At 51.6% G+C, this 19026-nt stretch overlaps 1 protein-coding gene and 1 non-coding gene across 2 annotated transcripts in view; both read right to left on the bottom strand.

Annotated features, from left to right (window-relative positions):
- The window catches only part of PPP1R37 (protein phosphatase 1 regulatory subunit 37), a 101964-nt gene that overhangs the window by 69046 nt on the left and 13892 nt on the right, over positions 1–19026 (bottom strand). The window lies entirely within an intron of this gene.
- On the bottom strand, positions 16936–17042 carry LOC111822846 (U6 spliceosomal RNA). Its single transcript, XR_002825946.1, has one exon. It is a non-coding gene; the product is annotated as a U6 spliceosomal RNA (small nuclear RNA).

The raw sequence follows: 19026 nt of genomic DNA, 5'->3' as shown, positions 1-19026 counted from the left end.
ATACAAAACATTAAGACAAAAGGATAAGGAAATAGTAGTGCAGGCAGTTGGGAGAAATAATAGGCAGCATCCATATACAACTTATCCTGCACCAAGCGCCGTCCGAAGCACTTTATATCTATTAAGTGCTCAATTTCCTGAACACCTCTATGAAGTAGGTGCATCTCTACTTTTGTTATTTGTTGTTAGGTGCCCTCAAGTCGGTTCTGATTCATAGTGATCCCATGGACAACAGAACGAAACGCTGCCAGGTCCTGCGTCATCCTCACAATCATTGTTATGCTTAAGCTCATTGTTGTAGCCACTGTATCAATCCATCTCGTTGAGGGTCTTCCTCTTTTTCGGAAACCCTCTACTTTCCCAAGCATCATGTCCTTCTCGAGGGACTGGCCCCTCCTGATAACATGTCCAAAGTACGTGAGACACAGTCTCACCATCCTGGCTTCCAAGGAGCACTCTGGCTATATTTCTTCCAAGACAGATTTGTTCATTCCCTGGCAGTGTGTGGTATATTCAATATTCTTCGCCAACACCATAATTCAAAGGCTTCAATTCTTCTTCAGTCTTCCTTATTCACTTCCACTTCAGAGAGGGGGAAACTGAGGCATGGAGGCAGACAGTCAAGGACTTACCCAAGGTCACATGACAAGTAGCTAGCAGAGCTGGGGCTGGCCCAGGACTGGCCCCTACACGGAGTGTCTCTTTACGATGAGAAACTTGTCGCCGTTGATTCGATCCCGAGTCAGCGACCCTGTAGGACCGAGTAGAACTGCCCCGTAGGGTTTCCAAGGCTGTAAATCTTAACGGAAGCATGCTGCCACATCTTTCTCCCATGGAGCAGCTCGTGGATTTGAACCACTGACCTTTCAGTTAGCAGAGGAGTGCTTAACCACTGGGCCACCAGGGCTCCTTCTTTATGACGAGACGTGTAACAAAATCTGTTCATTGTGATATTAAGACAAAATGATGAAACGAAAACAACTCTGAGGGTCTGACTTCTGGGGACTGTGAGAGAGACAGCAGCACTAGGCCCTCCAGTCTGTGGCCATCCCAGCCGCCCATGTCCCCAGCCTTCACTGGTCTCTTCGGCCAGGGACCACACGAGCCTCTCCTGCAGCCTCTGCAGTGCCACCCAACCCATCAGTGGACAGCTCCTCCAAAGGGCCAGAGAGCGAGCTGCAAAGCTCCTTTCCTAAACGCCGAGGCTGTGCCTCTCCCACCTCCTCTTGGTGCGCTGCCTGACACGTACTGTTCACACAGTTTTAACCTGCGTGAGGTCAGCTTGGCCTTGCCAGGCAGTTATCAGGTTAGCTGGCAGAGTGTCACTGAGAAAGAACGCAGCAGTGGGAAACAGTCCCCGTGAAGGGTGTTAGGGCTGAAAATTATAGTTTACTGAGCATTTATACCTAGGTGTGAGTCACTGGGTAGCTTAAAGGGTTAGGCACTCGGCTAGTAACCAAAAGGTTGGTGGTTCAGATCCACCCAGAGGCTCCTCAGAACAAAGGCCTGGCAATCTACTTCTGAAAGATCAGCCCCTGAAAACCCAATGGAGCCCAGTTCTTCTCTGACACACATGGGGTCACCATGAGTTGGAGCTGACTCTCCGGCAACTGGTACTGATAGTTCAGTTAATCCACATAAGCCACAGAGAGCTGATGTGGCGGGCCAGTGGCACACAGGGCACAAACGGCAGGTCAGCCCACAGACAATGCCGAATCACAGTCTGGATGGCCACCTGACGGGTGAGGAAAAGGTGACGTGACGCCCAGTGCCCCATCTCTGTGGGTCAGGATTTCTGGGCAAAGTGACTGAGGTCTCTTAAAGGGGGTGGGGCACCCATGATCCAGAGGGGCCATGACCACTGGACCCCATTTTCCCAGGCAGGGCCAAATGGGCACGGCAGGACTGTGTCCCTTCAAGTGCCGTGTGGGGGCAAGCCCCTCGACCACTGGTCCCACGTGGAGTTCTCTAGCCCAGCACAGGGAGCCTCTCAGTGGCAGCCTGTAGACTGGACGCTAGGGGTGGGCCCGGGGAGTGTAACCTGAGGAAATGGAGGAACAGGGAGACATTCCAGACACAGGAAAGGCAAAGGCTCTGAGGGATATGCTGGGACCTGAGGCAGTGCCTGCAGCCAGTTCTGAAGGGCAGGGTTGTGCACAGGTTAAGTACATAGCTCTAGCCTGAAGTGACTGGGACTTGAATCCTTGCTGCCTCCTTCACACACTCTGTGACCTTGGCTTGGGGTTCTGATGTGTAGCATCTCCAGTTCCCCACCTGAGATACTGATTCTTGCAAACTGGCTAAGAACACAGACTCTGGGGCCAGATCACCTGGATTCGAATCCTGGCTCCCAGCTTAAACGCTGTGAGTTTGAGTAAAGTGATTGAACCTCTGTGCCTCAGTTGCCTTGTCTGCAGAATGGGGTTGTGTAACTAATTCACAGGTCCACTGTGCTGATGAAATGGTCAGGATGATCACATCCTTTGGTGCAGAGCCTGGCAAAGCATAAGATCCTTTGCAGTTTCCTCACCCGCTGGAATCAGGGACCACAAGGATCACACTGCTCTTGTTCCCTGCTAGGTCCCAATACAGCACCCAGCACATCACAGGCGGCAAAAGCATCGTCAGAGCGAGCAAATGCTTAGGGAGGCCAGCCCCACAGCCGGCACCCAGTGAATGCCACGGGCACACGCATGTACGTGAAGTGGACATATGCATAAGTGTGTGTTGGAAGTCAGGGCTCAGATGTGTTTGCCCAAGTCCAATGCTCAGAAGGCCCGACTTATACACGGGCTGGAATTACAGTAGTTGTCAGACAGGAGGAGGGTGTTAGTGTTTCTGAGAAAATGTGTGCGTGTACATGTGCCTGTGCGTATGTTCTATGTATTCACAAGTGAGTGTGGGCTGGAGAAGGGATTTGCACAGTGAATGGCTTGGAATGAGAGGCCTGCGTTCCAACCCTCATCCTGCTGAGGCTGCGAACAATGTCAGCAGTAAACTCTTCCCCTCTTTGAAAGGGCCACTGGTGGTCTCAGGAGGTAAGGGACGTGAGGGCACCAGCTAAGTTAGCTGACCCAACAGCCAGGGCTAAAGCGGCCTCAGCAGGGGCCATGCTGGAGAGAGCTGATGATGGTGGTGGTGGCTGCTTCCAGGCACTGAGGACTTGCTCTGTATGAGGCTCAATTTCATTTGCCCATCTCAGTGGCCCCATGACACTGGCATGATTATCCCCCTATTTCATGAACCAGGGGAAGCCAGCTCCAAGAAACCAAGTCATCTGCCAAGAAGGGGCAGAACTGGAGCACACACCCTGGCCTGTCTTTTTCTGAAACCAGAGCTCAGTTCCATTTTCACGCTACTCTCACTGGCCCAAGGAGGAGGAAGGGGCCAGGACAGAGACAGGCTGTGGGGTCCCTGGGCTCTGGGTGGGGCTGAGGGGAAGGAGAGAGCAGCAGGGAGGGAAGATGCTGTGACAGCTGGGAGGTAGGTCTCGCTGCAGGGGTGGGAGCTCCCCAGTTACCCAGGGAGAAGGTGGTGGGGCTGGCAGTGCAACCGCCTCCTCAGTAAACAGCCTCCACCCCCTCACACCTGACCCCTGTGGCCCTGACAAAGGGACTGAGAGAAACCCGACACCAGGCATCAAGTGACAGGCAGAGACACAGGCCTGTCTGTCGCTCCTGTTCACATACAGGTGCAAATGACACCTTTGAAATGCAAAGACAGGCTGGCAGCAGGGGCAGCGGTGACTCAGGCCCAGGCCTTGCCTGGCCGCCTGGAGCTGGTGGGAGACAGACCGTCATCCCAGTAGGAGTAAAATAACAGGAAGCAGCAGTGCTGCGGCCGCAGGCCAACTTTCAAGAGGTGGCCAGGCTGCATCTGACAAGCTAAAGGGGATTCCCGTTTTGGGGGGTGGGGTCCAGACAGGCCCAGAGGCAGGAATGTTGGGACCTGCCCGCCTGGCCTGAGCATCCACCAGGTAAAACGGGGACCATGAAGGCCCTCGGAGAGGCGGACTGAGGTAGGAGGTCCCACTAGGGCCCAGGGGCCAGGTTTTGAGACCCCAGGTGATTCTGATGACAACCACACTCACAACAGCCATACTTTGCGATGCAGGTGCCATTTTATTTGTGGTGTGTGGATGAGGAGAAAGGAGCACAGGAACGCTGGCAGAGGGAGGGTGGGCCCGCTCCCAGGGGCCCCAACAACAGAGCTGGGCTCTGTGGCTCCATTCACAGATATGTGTGGACCTCCTGCGCAGTGCCAGGCCCCGCCCTGCTGGGGCATAAATGTCTAGTGGGGGACATGGAAGATCCTGACACAAACAGAGCAAGAAGGGGTTTGGTATAGTGGGGGGGGGGGGCACAGAGGACCTTGGTGAGGACTTCACTCTCCCTGCAAGACACGGAGCGGTGACAAGATCTACTCCCGATCTAGGACGTTTGTATTCTGGAGGAATGGGGGTCCCCAGGAGATTCTGGGGAGCAGGGATAACACAAAAATCAGCAGAGAGGAAACAGGAGCAGAGTCAGAGGACTCCTGGCCCCTCCTGCTCTGAGCGCAGCCCAAAGGACCCCCCAACAGGGAGGTCAGGGGGACTGACACACCAAGGTGATGTGCTCCTGGGAAGCACCCTCCTCTCTGATGGTGACAACCTGACCCTTGTTTTGGTAGCTAACCAGCAGCCTGGAGGACAGCAGGAGGCCTGCACAGCTCCTAACAGCACTGTGGGGAACAGCAGGATAGTCACATCCAGTGGCCATGCGCCCCACCGTCCCCCTGCTCACTAGGCCCCGTGCCAGCAGCACCCCACCAAAGCCCCCAACTTCCCCAAGAAACGTCCTTTTCTCACCCTTCTTTCAGAATGGCTGTTGACAGAAGTGGAAGTAGACTGACAGCCCAGGTGTGACGTGACTTGACTTTGAACACACACACACACATACACACACACACAGAGTTACAGAGTCCTATCAGGGGTCGCAAGGAGTCCTGGTGGTGCAGCGGTTAAGCGCTTGGCTACTAACTGAAAGGTCGGTGGTTCAACCCCACAAGCCGCTCCACAGGAGAAAGATGTGACAGTCTGCTCCCGTAAAGATTATAGCCTTGGAAACCCTCTGCAGCAGTTCTACTCTGTCCTGCAGGGTTGTTATGAGTCAGAATCGACTGGATAGCAAAGGTTTTTTAATCTTACCAGGGGTCGCAACATTTTTCTTAAAGGGCCAGACAGTAAATATTTTAGGGTTCACAGGATGTATGGTCTCTGCTACAACTGCTCAATTCTGTGCAACAAAAGCAGCCGTAGACAGTATGTAAACGAATGTGGATGTATTCTAGTAAAACTTGACATTTGTGAAAACCTCTCTCATTATTTTGCTATCCATCTATACTGTTTCTTCATAATTATGTTGCTGCTCTTGTCTTTTAAGAGAGAGACATCTCTAATTTCAAAGAAATTTTTATTGTGCTTTAAGTGAAAGTTTACAGCTCAAGTTAGTTTCTGATACAAAAATTTATACACATTGTTACGTGACCCTAGTTGCTATCCTTATACTGTGACAGCACACTCCTTTCCACCCCGTATTTCCCATGTCCATTCAATCAGTTCCTATCCCTTTCTGCCCTATCATCTCACATCCTGACAGGAGCTGCCCATTAAGTCTTGTGTATCTACTTGAGCTAAGAAGCACACTCTTCACAAGTATCATTTTATGTCTTATAGTCCAGTCTAATCTTTGTCTGAAGAGTTGGCTTCGGGAATGGTTTTAGTCCTGGGTTAACAAAGAGTCCGGGGGCCACGTCTTCTGGGGTTCCTCTAGTCTCAGTCAGACCATTAAGTCTGGTCTTTCTACTAGAATTTGAGCTCTGCACCCGACCTTTCTCCTGCTCCATCAGGGACTCTCTGTTGTGTTCCCTATCAGGGCGGTCACTGGTGGTAGCCAGGCACCATCTAGTTCTTCTGGTCTCAGGCTGATGGAGTCTCTGGTTTACGTGGCGCTTTTTGTCTCCTGGGCTAACATTTTCCTTATGTCTTTGGTGTTCTACATTCTCCTTCACTCAGATGGGTTGGGACCAATTGATGCATCTTAGATGGCTTCTCGCTAGCTTTTAAAACCCGAGATGCCACTCACCAAAGTGGGATGCAGAACATTTTCTTAATAAACTTTGCTATGCCAATTGACCTAGATGTCCCCTGAAAGCATGATCCCCAGACTCCCGCTCCTGCTACTGTCTCCCTCGAAGTGTTTGACTATGTTCAGGAAACTTCTTAGCTTTTGCTTTGGTCCGGTTGTGCTGACTTCCCCTGTATTATGTGTTGTCCTTCCCTTCTTCTAAGATAATTCTTGTCTACCATCTAGTTAGTGAATTCCCCCTCCCTCCCTCCCCGCCCTCATAACCATCAAAAAATGTTTTCTTCTGTGTTTAAACCTTTTCTTGAGTTCTTGTAATAGTGGTCTCATACAATATTTGTCCTTTTGTGACTGACTAATTTCATTTAGCATAATGCCTTCCAGATTCATCCATGTTATGAGATGTTTCGTGGATTCATTGTTGTTCTTTATTGTTGTGTAGTATTCCATTGTGTGAATATACCATAATTTGTTTATCCATTTATCTGTTGATGGGGACCTAGGTTATTTCCATCTTTTTGCTATTGTGAGCAGTGCTACAATGAACATGGATGTGCATATATCTATTCATGTGATGGCTCTTTTTTCTCTAGGATATATTCCAAGGAGTGGGATTGCTGGATCATATGGTACTTCTATTTCTAGCTTTACAAGGAAGTGCCAAATTGATTTCCAAAGTGGTTGCACCATTTTACATTCCCACCAGCAGTGTATACATGTTCCAGTCTCTCCATAATCTCTCCAGGATTTATTATTTTGTGTTTTTTGGATTAATGCTAGCCTTGGTGGGGTGAGATGGTATCTCATTGCAGTTTAAAGAAATTTCTTATTTGGTCTTTGTAAAGTCTTTCTATTTTTCTAAAATAAATATAATTTAAAAACAAAAAACTTTATTTACAAAAACAAATGGTTGGCTCAGGCTGCAGTGTGCCGAGCTCTATCACAGACCATTCCTGGAGGTGAGTGACCACACTCATTCAGAAGGCTTGGAAAATCCAGTGGACTTGGCACCCAATAAGGATGGGGACAGGGCAAGATGGGGCAACAAGTGAGGGAGAATCTAGTTTCTATCCTGGGTGACTAGAAAGACAGTGGCTGACCCACGAAACATCAGGGCCCTGGGGTATATCATACAGACAGAATGTACACAGGTATTACTTACATAATTTTTAAAAAGAAAGCAAACATTTTTTACGGTATTTCCGAATCGTCAATCCTGGGAAGGCAAGGCAAGGGTATGGCAAAGCCGCATCTGGAAGCCAGGTCTGTACGGGTGCAGATCTGTGCTCCGGTGCACAACCACCACCACCGCCCGACCCCGTTCCCTGGAGCCCAAGGGCCTGGGTTCACACTTCTGGCTCCACAATTCTCACACACACAGATATGACCTCCCGTGCCTCCTTCCACCTTGCGAGGGCCTAGAGTACTCCATGGCGGGCCCTCAACCCTGCACCTGGCACATAGGGAGCCCCCCGAACTATCTGCAATAGTTGCTGCCACCACTCTGTACCCACCACGCTGAGCACTTTCCATGTTCCCCACTCCATCATCTCTGGGTCATCTCTGTCTGAAGACAGGTCTGTCCCCCTACTCAACCGTGAGCCCCAGGAGGACAGTGTGGAGTGGTCGTGGTCCATGCTGTGTTCCCAACAGCACCCAGCATGGGGCCTGGTACAGAGAAGGTACAAAAACGGGGCAAGTATATGGACAGGCAGATGGACGCTGTGCTAGGCCTTGAAAAATGGAGTGTGGTTTTGCCAGAGCATGTTGACTGACCAGGAGACTTGTGGTCAGTGGATGACCAGGTCCACGGAGCACCGCATCTCTCTGTGCGACTGGCACATCAGGAACAAGGGAGCCCCCCCGACCAATTCTGTGTAAAACGCCATCTTTCCACAGCCAGGCTGCTGAGGGCTGCAAAGCCTCAGGGCTGAAGGCAGGGCCAGAGGCCCCTGGCATGTCTTCAGGGAAATGGGAGGCCTTTACCTGCAGCCACCCAGAAGCGTGTCCACCTGCAGCAGCTTTCCGGGTAGAGACTGAGTGTCAGAGGCACGGCTGCCCTGTTTGCGTGCAGCCTTGGCCATAATGTCCGTGAGAATCCAGAATGGCTGCTTCCTGTCTCGTACCAACCAGCCCAGTTGCCCCACCACCCTCACAGTGCCACCCCAGGAGCCTGTGCAGGACAGTACTACCCAGTCTCCCCGCCCCATGCCCTGCTGTCCTCCCCACAGGCTCCATGAACAGGCAGGCTGTCCCACAGCCCGTCACAGTGACTGACTCGGGGACAGGAAGGTGACCCTTGCAGAACCAGCCATAGCCAGTCCCAGGAAATAGGCGCTTCCCTCCCGCCAGGGTGGCTAAGGTTGCCTCCTGTTTCCGGAGTTGCTGGTGGCCATCCTGGCATCCACCACGAGGAGAGCGCCTCCTGAGAAGGAAACCAAGTCAGAGAAAGCCGAGCCCAGAGGTAAAAGGAGACAGTCTTGATGGATCCAGCCAGGCCTGAAGCCAAACTATTCAGAACTTCTCAGTTCCACAGGATAACACATTCCCTCTTCTGGCGTAAGCCACTCTGAGTTAGGCTTCTGCCACTTAGAACCCAAGAGAATCTCAACTTAGGTACCCTCTTGCTCTCCGTTCAGTAAACATTTTCCATGGCCTACTGCATGCCAGGCTCTGTGCTGGCGCTGGGGAGACAGGGTTGCTCTGGGCTGGTCCCTGCCCTCCGGGGGGTCAGCTGGTGGGGAAGCGTACGCAGAGGATGCTAAGTAAGCCTAGGAAGAGCTGGCAACTCCCCAGGCCAGAGCTGAGACAAGGCAGTCAAGCGGGAGCCAGGTCACAGAGGCCCTTCTACACTTGTCCAAGAATCTGGGCCTCTCCCGACGAGTCTCTCACAAATACCCCTCCCACTCACAGTGCTCTTGTTGTTTTGTGCCATCAAGTCAGTTCCGACTCCTAGCGACCCTGTGTTCAACAGAACAAAACACTGCTCGGTCCTGTGCCATCCTCACAATCATTGCTATGTTTGAACCCATCATTGCAGCCACTGCGTCAATCCATCTTGTTGAGGGTCTTCCTCTTTTTCGCCGACCCACCCACAGAGCATTGTGTTTCAGCCACAGCCCAAATTTCCACCTGCTCCTAGAAGTGCCCAGTGTTTCTGACCAGCCGCATTTGAACACTGCTCATCCCCACCCCTCCAGCCCCCAGCGTCTTCGGGCACTCAGCATCGTGGGGGACGGAGGGACCAGCTGTGCTTAGGGGCCTTCGCAGTGCTCTACTTGGCCACCACTTTCAGCCTGGTCCTAGACATGATTTACAAACCTAACCTCATTTATGCCTCGGAGCAACCCTGAGAAGCAAGAATTATTTCCCCTGCTTTCCAGATGAGGCTCAGAGATGAGAAAGGACCTGTCCAAGCCCACGCTTCCAGGTGAAAGCAGAGGCAGGATTCGATCCTCGTAGACCATACTCTGAGTGTGGTGATGGGCTCCTGCCCCACGCTAGCTCCTTTATTCTCCATCCAGTGCTCTAAAGAAGGTCTAAGTCCATGCCCCAAAGTAGGAAATTGAGACTCAGATTTGTCCACATTCAGTGAGTCTCATAATAAGAGAAACAGAGATTAAACTACTTTATACTGAGATACCATTTTCCAACTACCAGATAACCAGGCATACACCCCAAGAGGGGACAGCACACGCTGTTACAGGGGAGACTGAGAGGCTGGTGCTCCCACAGGGTGCCGGTGGAGGCACAAACCAAGACCACCCCTTTGGAAGGCAATCTGCCAACACCGATCAAAAATACAAATGCATATCCCCTTTGATTCAGCAATTCCCCTTGTGGGGATGCATCCTGCAGACAGACTGGCAAAGGTGCAAAATCGCAGCGGTGTTTCAACCGCAAACTGGGAGCGACCCAAGTACCCACCAGCAGGGGACGGGTCAATGAGCTGCAGTTCATCCACAGTGGAATGCTCTGAGCCAACAGGGAACACAATCCACGCTACCCTAAATGAAAACACAAGGAACAGAAACGTGTGCAGGAATACTGCTTTTATGGAATAAAGGGAACAATAAAAACCTATTCACGAACACGGAGCGGTGGAGCAGGGAACGGCGGCCCAACACCTTCACCAGCTTCCTGACAGCCCCCAAAGCCGCCTCCTGGGTACTGCCTCCTTCAAGTCGGGAGGCCACACACGGTGCCAGGGAAGCCGAGCTCTGCTCTGAGACACGCACACACGCACGCACGCACGCACGCCGTGTGCAGGGCCAGAGGTAAGACAGCCCCAGCCTGGCCACCTTCCAGTGGTCTTGGCCTGGGCCTGGATGGCAGCAGACAGAAGGTGACTGTCTGGGGGCTGAGTGTGCCCACTGTTTCTGAAGCAACTCTGAAAAATCTACAGATACGATGACAGATATCAAGGATTTGTCACAAAACAAGATGTGGGGCACGGGGGAGACATAGATTGGCCACAAGTTGATAATTCTTGAACCTGCGAAGTGGGTCCACCAGGCTCATTATACTCCTACTTGTATATCTGTTTGAAAACGTTCATAATAAAAAGTTAAATGGAGAATAAGCGGAAGCCTCTCAGATCTGGCGCCTACAAGGGGCCCCAAGGCAACATTTCGGCTGGGAGGGAAATCTGGCTCCTGACTGGGGCTGGCAGCTCGGGTGTGGGGGTGCACCAAGATGGGTCCTTCACCAACAATTTGAATTACAAAGTCTGCTCCTGGCCACTGCATCAGGAAGAGGTCCTTGAGGGCATCAGCCACCCTGTGTGGCTCCCCAGAGCCTGGGCCTGGGGTGACTGTGTGCTGAATGGAGGGAGGGAGGAAGGAATGCAGGCCACACCCTGAGGGAGTGAGCAGACAGAGGGAGGACTGTCAACACAGTGACCTGGCTGGACCCCTGGGCTCCCACCTGGTTCTCCCACCCGGTGACTTGGTGTACCCCGTGTTCCGCAGGGAGCCCACTACAGCCGACATTTACTGATCTCCCCCTGCAGGCAGCCGGGCCACAAGGCACCACCTCCAGGCAGGTTCCTGGCCTCTCCTCACCACAGCAGCCCCCTCTGCACAGGGTGAGGGCGAGAGGGACAACCACAAGGCAGCACATTCGGGATTTCCACCTCCAGTCTGTGCTTCACAAACGCACACCCTGGGTGGGCACATAGGAATCTGGTGATGGTGACAACGTGCAGGGAGACTGCAGGCAGACCCCATCCCAGCAAAGGAAAACCCTTCCTCCACAGCTCCACAGTTCTCAACACTGGGAAACAAGGCAGGCGCAGACCGAGCTCGTGCGGAGCAGGCACAGGCCACTGACTTCCTCCCCGCTGTCTGTCCCTCGCAGTAAGGGTGACAACCCAACTCCTCACTCAAGGACGGGACCTCCCTGACATGGCCCCTGCCTATCTCTCACCTCCTCTCCCCACCTCACGCCTGCCTCTCCAGCCACCACCACCACCGCCTCCCACTCCTTGTTGGTTCCTGCGTCCTGGTCTGGCAACTGCTCCCCCCACCCCGCCCCCAATGACTTGTCATCAGTCTGGTCTCGGCTCAAACGTCACCTCCTCTGAGAAACCTTTCCTGACTCCTTTCTAAAGCAGCAGCCCCTCACACACACACCCACGCTCCCGTCCCCACGGCGCCCTTTGTCTTGTCCCAGGATCTATCTCCGTCTGCAAGTATCAGTTTCCTCGTCCATGACCAGGGGCTCCCGGACATCACTGTAGTGTCTCAAGTAAACACCTGTGAATGAATGAATGAGCTGACTCAATCTGTGAACTGAAACGGCGGCCATTTCCCTTCACCCCAGAGTACCAGGAAAAGGGAGGACAGGAGGACACCCTGTGCCGAGGGGAGACTGCACCAGCCCAGGCTGGTGAGGGGCCATGCTGCCTGCAGCGCCTGCTTGCAAGGAGCAGCGCTCTCCTCCCGCCCCCGGAGGGAAGCATCACGACTCAGGGGGCTGGTGCTGCTGTGCGCAGGCGGCCAGATGCAGGCGGGTGGCTTACGTCACTGCCAAGCCACCGCCAAGCGCCAGGCCTCTGGGCCTGGGCTGCAGGCAGAGGCATGGGAAAGACTTGCCTACTCCAGTGAGAGGTGCAGCAGGCAGAGAGCCTGAGCCTCCCCTCCCCTCCTCCTAGCCTTCCCAGCAGCCTGGACCCATTGAAGTTCCTGTTAAAGAAACACGTGTGGTCAGAGGGTGCCTAAGCTTTCTAAGCCCCAGGGCCAAACAGGATGAGGCAGGTCACATAGGACTGAGGGCCTACCACAGAGCTCACAGTGTGTGCTTGATACAGCTAATACTGCTTAAGCACCTCAGCCCCAGCTATATGACCCCCACTGCTGTTGAGACAATTCCAACTCATAGCGACCCTACAGGACAGACTAGAACTGCCCTACAGGGTTTCTAAGGCTGTAATCTTTACAGGGGCAGACTGCCACATCTTTCTCCCATGGAGTGGCTGGTAGGTTCGAACCACCAATCTTTCGGTCGGTAGCTGAGCGCTTTAAGCACTGTGCCACCAGGACTCCTAGCTACGTGACAGAGAACTTAATTATAAATCATTATTATTATTACTGACAGAAGCAAACACTTATATAGCACTTCACATATACTACCTCACGTAATCCTCTCAACAACCCTATGAAGTCGGGTTTATTATCCTCATTTCTCAAATGGGGAAACTGAGGCAAGAAACATTAAGGAAACTGCCTGACGTCACAAAGCTAATAAAGGGAAGAGCTGAGATTCAAGCCCAAGCAGTCTGGTGCCACAGGCCTTGCTCTTAACCACTACACTCTACCACCTTTCTGGTCGCAACCCACTGTTTGGAGAACAGACATCTCTTCTCTAAGAACTGCCCCACCCCCACAAGAGTGCACTTGCCCCTGTCCAGCCCTAGGTGACGGTGTGTGTGTGCGTGTGTGCGTGCATGTGTGTGTGCGCGTGCAGGGAAGAGCATGCGGAATCCTAATCAAGCCTGCATGGCCAGCCCTGTGACAGGAGATGGGCTGAGAGGCCCTGGGAAGGGCGGGCTGGCCAGGCTTGTTTGGCCCATGGCCAGCTGATGGGAGCAACGGGTATGTAGAGAAAGAGAACAAGACAGGAGTGCGTGTGGCCTGGACAACAGGTGCCCGTCGGCTCCTGTTGGCTTTCCAGACCCTGCGGGAAGAACTCCTGGGGTCATTCTAATGGACACTCTCATTTACGTCATTCTCTCCCAAAGGGATTCTGGCCCTGACAACTAAACAGACCCCAACCCTCACAGATAATGGCCCTGATCTCTCTTTTTGGTTGAGTCTCCTCATTTGGAAAATAGAGCCAATGGGAGAGAAAGACACACACACACACACACACACACACACACACACACACACTTCTAGAAGCAGCCTCTGAGATTATAGGTAGTCCCCAATTTACAATGTATTCAAGTTATGAGAACCGCACAAATCACACTGCACTTACGATAGTCTGTTTGTGTGTATGTGTGTGCATACATCTTATAGTTAGCAATATGTACTACACACAATGTTGCAGCGCATAATATGCTAATGTTATTCTCAGATGTTCATTCACAGATGTTTATATGTGATGTTTCCAAGCCCCAAAGATAAATAAAGATTGGATTTATAAAGATACTGATAATAAAAGGCAATAATAATGAAAACTGAAAGAAAAAAAGAGGTATTCGACCTATGTTAGAACTGACTTAAAGATGGAGTCATCAGAATGGAACCTGTCCTAAGTTGGGGACTACCTGTGCTTGCGCAAAGCGTCTGGCATGGGGCTGGTGCTCAGTAAACAACAGCTGCTATCATCATTAATCCCGGGCCTGACACCTTCTCAACCCCACCTCAAAGGGTGGGTGCTGGACGAGGAAAAGAACAAACCACTGGCTCCAGCCAGAGGCTCACCAAGCAGCTGCCCCCAAATCAGCTGCCTCCACCTGTCCCCTGCTACCCAGCTCAGAAATACTGGCCACACACACTCCTGCTTGCTCTTGGGCAAATATTTACTCAGGGCTGGTGCCTGAGTGTGCAGAAGCGGGGACCGGGAACAAACAAGCACCACCAGAGCGGCTGGAGAAGCTCTCTCCAGGGAGCTCGTGGGGAAGCGGGGAGGTTGGGGAGAGTCTGGGGTCAGGGACAAGGAAGGAGTCAGAGCGCAGGGCTGGCTGTGCCTCCCCCACTCAGAGGTGGCACTGCAGGCCACATAACCTCTGTTCTTCAATCTACCTATCTGTAAATTGGGGGGTGCTGATCCCTACCTCACGGCTCTGTCGTGAGAAATCAGGTGGACAGAAGCCAAGCTCTTTGCCCAGTGCCCCAGCAGGCTCTCCTGGCCACAGCCGTGCAGCAGGAGTGGGGCATTCAGGCCCCAGTGTCTGGCTGCCTGCACTGAATTCCAGATTTACCACTGACGAGCTTAGAGAGCCTGACTTCAACCCCTAGCCCTCAGGGTCCTCCCTCATCTGTGAACTGCCTGCACTGAATTCCAGATATACCACTGACAAGCTAAGAGAGCCTGACTTCAACTCCTGGACCTCAGAGTCCTCCCTCATCTGTGAAACAGGGTGTAACCACCCCATCAACCTTGTGGGACACAGTGCACATAAAATGAATCGATGCACATAAAGCACTTAGCATCATGCCTGCTCCACAGTGGGCACTCCACAACCCCAGCTATTACGCTTACTGCTGCTTTTGATCCCCAGGCCCACAGTGACCACAACCCCACACAGCCCCGATCACTCCTCTGGGCCTCCACGACTCTTGCTTTGCATCCTTTTTATAAACATTTGTGGCTGAGCGTCTCCTCTGCTACCCCAGCCCTGCACCCTGTCTGCGAAGGGTGAACAGTGGAATAGGGACTCCTCTCCATCTGCCACAGAGCACAGGCCCAGGCATTTTGGGTACTCGGTCATTTGGCAAACTGCTGGGCTTTGGGCTCAGATTGCCCTGGGGTCCAAGCCCAACTCCAACAAGGACTGGATACTGGAATCCATTTCTTCCTCTTAACACCGCCTGCCTCGAGTGAACATCTCAGCAGTAACTCAACAGATCCTTTACTGAGCACCTGCTCTGTGCCCCACCAGTGGTCCCGTCCACACGGGGCTCCCAGTCCAGTGGCGGCGACAGACTCATCCCTAGACAGTGACGACCTAGAATGGGCAGGGCCCAGGGCAGGGGAGCCCAGGAGGGCAGTCAGGGAGGGCTTCCTGGTCCCACAAGGACAGGGACCACTAGTCTGACTATACCCCAGAATATAACCACCTGGCACATGGCAGGGGCTCAGCAAGCATCTGCTGGAGGAAAGAAAGGAGGGAAGGAGACCCTTGGAGAATGAGCAGGAGTTAGCCAGGCGAAAGGAAGGGAGAACCATTTTAGGAAGTTCGGCAATACTTTCTAAAACTCAACATGAGCATCAGCCACAATCAACAATTCAGCTCCTAGGCCTTCTCCCTAGAGAAGTTGTAGCTCACACTCCATATGACATCTATCAGAACATCCACAGCTGCACAAGTTTATAATACAGGAAACTGGAAACCGCCCAAATGTCCACCAACAAACAGTGCAGGGGACAAGCTAAGGCCTGGTCACAGAATGGAACAGTCTAGAGCATCTACATGGATGACTGTGAAGCATAATGAGAAAAAGCAAGACCCAGGAGCCTACGTGCAACACAGCGCCATGTCTCTGAAACTGAGAAAAAAACAAAATGAAACACCCTACTTTTCAGCACTCATACAAAGGTGAGAAAACCTTTCTAAAAAACAAGGGACTGACAACTGAAGCACAGAGGGTAGTGGTTATGAGCTGTGCGCTCCACCCTCCTGCACAGGGGCCAAGGCGAGTTAATGGCAGGGTTCTCATTCTTAAATTGGGAGGTGAGGCTCACAGGTTTTCATCAGATGACACTTTAACTTACATGTATGCTACATAAATATTTTATGGAGCAAGAAAAAAATTAAAAACAATAATTTTAAAACCAGAGGGGAGGGAGCCGAGTGCCAGAGCCGAGGGAATAGCATGCATAGGCTTGGAGGAAAGACAGCGATAGCTGGTGCCTCTGGGGAGTTGAACGGCACTGTCAGGGTCAAATGATGCAAAAAGGCCGGGGACCCAGCACAGAGCTGGGTGCCCTGAGGTGCTTGAAAAAGCCTTGCCAAGTCACCCAGCACCACCAGCCACCGAAGTCCTGGGTAGGTAAAGGGCTCAGGGACAGTCAGTACCTGTTAGGGGACAACCAGCTCTGCCAGCACTGAGTAGGCTATTTTGGGCCACCTGCCTCAGGCTTCCCGTCAGGGGCACCAGATGGCCTGCCGGATCAGAGGCTTTGGGGGAGTTTGTTTTTTTTTTCAGCCCCATCATCAATCAGCTTTATTATTTATTTTCTGCTAAGGAAAAACAAATGACATGAAAGTGAGAGATACTAATAATGAAGTGCAGGAATGGATATCAAAAGGCAATTTTTAAGTGTCTAGTATTGAATTTGTCACCCTTCATTTTACTTATAAGCAATATTCCTAGATCTTTAACACATTTTCTTTTCTCATAGATACAAGTTATATTAGAATGGTACAAATACATTTTTATTTATTATAGTTAGGTTTTAGTACATCCACTGCATACTTTTGAATTACAGAAAGATGGAGTGGAAATGTATCTGATATTAAAATGGTGACTTAAATAGTATGCTTGCCAAAGGAGGAGGAGGGTGAAATCCCGGTAAAAGATGATGCTAAATCACACATTTTAGCTGTAATGGGTGAATAATTCTTACTTAGGAAAGAATAAAAAATATGGAACACTTCACAAATTTGCGTGTCATCCTTGCGCAGGGGCCATGCTAATCTTCTCTGTGTCATTCCAATTTTAGTACATGTGCTGCCGAAGCAAGCACAGCTTTGGGGGAGTTTTCGTTTGGAATTCTAGAAGCGAGTAAATGTGAGCTGTTTACTGACCCAGCAAAGGCTCCAGGGATGGAAACTGGGTGCCTGAACTTCTCACTGTCCATCCTCACTCTCCTCAGCTATGAAAGGCGGTAAGGCCACCTCCACCTCCCCTCGTGAGGGCCGTCTGAACACTAAAGGAGACATCGATCCATTCATTCTTCACCAAACAGCCTGGGCGGGGCAGACAGCAGGGAACAAAACAGGTCTGAACATTCCCCTTAGGGAGCAACTGCTGGGAAGACAAATAAAAATTATAAATTATAAGAATAAAAACATGTCTTAGAGGAAAAACAGAGGGGACACAAATTGAGATTTTGGGAGTAGTAAGAAAGACTCATAAGAGAAAGAGACATTTAAGCTGACACCGAAAAGATGGGCATTCGCTCATTCCTTCAATTATGTATTCAGTGTCTACTCCGTGCCAGGCACTGGTCTGGGGGCCAGGGATCCAGCAGTGAACAAAATTCCCTCTTAGTTTACAACGGAGGAGAGGGGGCCAAGACCATGGGTGGTATGTAAATACACGAACAGGCCAGGGGAATCCCTGCCAGGGGCCTGCGCAGGCCTGCGGGGGTTGGCGCATCCAAGAGAAAACCCAGGGATGGAGGGGAGGGCAGCCTGGGAAGAGGAGGCAGCACTGGCGGCACCCACTTCCACAGGGCCAGAGTATCTGACTCTACAGGGACCAGAAAGCCTCACGAGGGTGAGTACCCTGGATAAAGGGACTGTGGCCACTGGGAAGGGGCTAGAGACTGGGCTCCACAGACACCCGGGGTCCTGGGGTCGCTGAGCCTATGCAGTGTGGCGGGGTCGAAGTGTCCAGAGACCGGCACAGGGCTGCCCTGGCTCCTGCCACCTTCAGCAAAAAAGTGCGACCCCGGCAAGTGATTACCGGCTCTGAGTCGCAGTTTTTTCATCTACGAGACAATGGGTCCCAGTAGCTTCACCGGGTCACTAGGCCTGGTGCTCAGCAAACAGTGGTTGAGGTCACGCTTACAGGGTCCGTGTAGAGCTCTAACCCAAACCTAGTCCCGCTCTGTAACCTGCTGTCTCTTTGCCTGGGCCCTCCATCCTACACCGTACCCCATCCGGGTGCTAGGCTGCTGCTCCACCCTGGGGATGCTTGGGTGGAGATGGGTGTGTTGCTCTAGAGATCCAGTGAAATAACAGGAGAAAATGCTGCTTTCTAAGGACAAAAGAGGTGTCCTGTCCCCCGGCTCCCCTCCCCTGACCTTTCCAGCAAGGCAAATGATAAATGAGGGAAAAAATCTGCAAAATAAAACCCCAAAGAGTTAGTATCTTCAGTGGAGAAGGAATCCTTACAAAAGACCTCAGAACAAAAATGGGCAAAGGGCACAAAGAAGCAATTCCAAAAGTATAAAACACAGACCAGTGAACAGGTAAGTGCTAGTCAAATGAAAGCTAACTAAAACAAGACACCATCCCGGCAACAAGACATCCAAATAGCAGGTATTATTCATTTGTTCAAAAAACAAGTCTAGAGCTACAACAGTAACTATGACAACCAGACGACAAAGCCCTGTCCTCCAAGCTTACAGTGGGGCGTCAGGGGGACACGGATGGCATCTGAGGACTCAAAATGTCCCTATGCCTTGACCTGGCGAAACCGCCTTCTAAGAATTTCCTCTGAGTAAGCCACCAGTGATGAACATAAACATTTATGGGTGAGGATGAACATGACTGCATTCATTATGATGCAAATGAAGACGGGAGAGGACCTCAATGTTCAGCAATGTGGAAATAGGTAAACCAAATTACAATAGCCAAGTGATGTCTTTTAAAACTGCACTTAAAAAAAAAAAAAAAAAACTGGGAAAATGAAGTGAAATGAAAATGAAGAGAAAAACCAAAATATTCAACTGTATATGCAGTGTGGTCCCATTATATTTTTCACTCTCTGTGGCTGGGTAT

Source organism: Trichechus manatus, unplaced genomic scaffold, assembly GCF_000243295.1.
Source record: "Trichechus manatus latirostris isolate Lorelei unplaced genomic scaffold, TriManLat1.0 scaffold00216, whole genome shotgun sequence".
In the NCBI taxonomy this organism is placed as follows: Eukaryota; Metazoa; Chordata; class Mammalia; order Sirenia; family Trichechidae; genus Trichechus; species Trichechus manatus.
This window is presented reverse-complemented; position numbering and strand designations above follow the sequence as displayed.